Source organism: Echinops telfairi, unplaced genomic scaffold (assembly GCF_000313985.2).
Source record: "Echinops telfairi isolate 266 unplaced genomic scaffold, ASM31398v2 ScPeMD7_3;HRSCAF=10, whole genome shotgun sequence".
Lineage (NCBI taxonomy): Eukaryota > Metazoa > Chordata > Mammalia > Afrosoricida > Tenrecidae > Echinops > Echinops telfairi.
Genome location: NW_022103899.1, coordinates 57,463,672 through 57,466,312, shown reverse-complemented (window position 1 = coordinate 57,466,312; position 2,641 = coordinate 57,463,672).

Here is a 2,641-nt window from a genome sequence, read left to right as displayed (position 1 = left end):
CAACTCAATGGCGGCGAGTTTAAGACTTTGACCCGATTCACGTTTAACCCTTTCCTTCTGATTCAGGCCACTTGACAACGTGCTTTGCACATCTTGTCTCTGGATGGTCGGCTGGCTGCTCTTTCACTACCATTCAAGACTGAGCCCGTGCACTTCGGCTCTTTTCTCTGTGGAGGAGGAACAATCAACGGCTTGCCCTGCTCCATCATCAGGCCACAAAGTGGTTGGACGAAATCTGCATCTCTGCTTTTGTCTCTGCCCTGGGACAACTCCTACGTATGCATCTACAGGGCAGCTCTTGGTGTAAGTACAGGTTCAGGGCTCCTTGATGGATGTGGGAAGAAGGCTCGAGGCCAGGGTCCACATGTTCATTCTGCCAGTGTGATGAAGCGTGAAGCCAGCCCTGGTGGGCTCCGGGATTCCCTGCGGGATCGCCCCATGGGGCCATCTGGGTACAGCCGGCCTAAGGCAGCCTGCACCCATGGCAGCATTTCCTTGTCCTCTCCTGCTTCGCCTGGCCCTGGGACTGCATTCTTATGGCAGAAAATAAGGCTGCCCCCAAAAGAAGTTGGATCCCGACTGTCCGAGTGGTAGCCCAGGAGCTAAGCGTTCAACTGCTAGCTGCAAGGTCGGTGGTTTGAACCCACGAGTCGCTCTGTGAAAGAACAGAGGTTCTCTCCACAGAGGTTTACAGCCTGGGAAACCCTATGGGGCAGTCATAGGGTGCCTGGGGGCCAAGGTGGTCCTAATCCCGATACTGTGTAATCCTTACGCTCTTCACCGTAAGCCGCCTTTCATGCAAACACATCTAAAAACATTACAAAGACTTGGCCTCTAACTTCTACCACTTCTTTGCTGGGCAACTTGGGACAAGATCTTTAGCTTCTCTGATCCCCCTTGTCTTAGCCTACAGGTGGAGACGATGAAGAACTACCGTGAAGGGCTACTGGGAGGAGCACACGAGAAAACACATTTGAGGAGCGAGCGAGAAAACAAAGGCTGACCACAGCAGACCGTCGCTACGTGGCCCTTCCTGAGATGCCGTGCTTCCGGATGACAGGTGTGAAGGTGCGCCGAGGTCCACAGAACTGCACGCCTCGTGAGAGACAAGGGACACTTGCAGCCAAGAGTGGCGATGAAAGCCCTGGGGATTTCCTAGCCTCCCACAGAGCGGGCCATCAGTAAGAAAAGGTGCAAACCTCTCCCCAGTCAAGGGGCCCCTCCTGCGTACCCACGCGCTCGCTCGATCTCTCTCTCCCGTCATCCTCTCCACTTCATGGAGGTGCTTCGTTTCCCCCGGAGAGTTTAATTCTGGGGCACCCTTGGCTGCTCAAGGGGAGAATAACCTTTGAAATACAAAATCGTCTTTCTAACCTGTTCTCACTCACTCCATCTTTGCAGCAGGACGCTCCGTTTCTCCTTTGCACGGCTCTCTGGCTAATCCACATGTGCCGTGGACATCAGTCATTGTAGAAAAACACCATTGAGGGGTCTGAACACGAGGAACATTATCATTTTCTGAAGGGGCTGAGCTAGTGAATGCCCCACACATTGCCACCACCTCCACCCGACTCGTGGCAGCCCTACAGCACAGAGGCAAACTGTTCCCTCGCGTCTCTGCTTCTGTCCAGGTGCACCCAGCCTCGTTTTTCTCCCAAGGAGCCACTGGTGGGTTTGAACTGCTGACCCACTACACCACTGGGGCTCCTCAATGAGTACCAGGAAAGATACACACTGCCATTGTTAAACCCTAGGGTTTTAATCCAAATATCATTACTTAACGTCACTCCTTCTGAGAGGATCTTGCCCTCCACGCTCGGCTCGCTTTCTCTATGAAATCTTTCCTACCAAGACTCCCAGAGTTCGGATAGCCCAATGGGTCAATTCCAAAAGCAAGCCTGTGCCTGGAATTCAGTTAAGAGGTGGGTGACTTTGTATCTAGGGATCCCTGTTAACTATCATTCCTCGAACCAGGCGTGGCCTGAGGGCGCCCCAGCGCCGTACCCTCCCCACAGATGCCTAGGCTGGCGGTGCCTTCCAGACTCAATTCCTCAGGCGACTTGGCCGTCCACAGAACACTCCCTACTATCAGGCTGGCCACATTAAGGAATGGTGGAAAGGTAAGAAAGCAAAGTTTAAAACCCCCCAGGCTCCTCTCTTTGCACACTCCACGCATAAATCGGGCCGGTCACACACACAGCATGCCCTGGAGACAGCTAGTCTCAGAAGGACAGGGGTGCCCGGAGCTGCTAATGGGGAAGCTGGAGAAAAGTGTCTCACTGGCTCTAATCGGAGTATCGATATAGCAGGCCTCCCCGCCAGGGCTAAGGTGCAGGAGCGAGGGGTGGGGGTTGAAAAATGCCTGAAAAGTTTCGGGCACTCTATCAAGGGTGGAGTACAGCTGCCCCTTCCTTGGCTTGCGCTGCACCCTCCTCACAAACAGAACGCAGTAGAAGTGGCAGCTGGTTGCTACTTCCTGGCCATCGCTGGGGACGTCCACCCTTGGCACAGCCATTGGGCCAGAGGAAGCCCAGGCCACAAGGAGAGGCTGGTGCTGGCCAGCAGAAGGGTGACCTGTGTGAAGAATGTGCGAGATGACTCTACCGCAGCTGTACCGCCTGAACCCCCTGCAGGGGAAGGG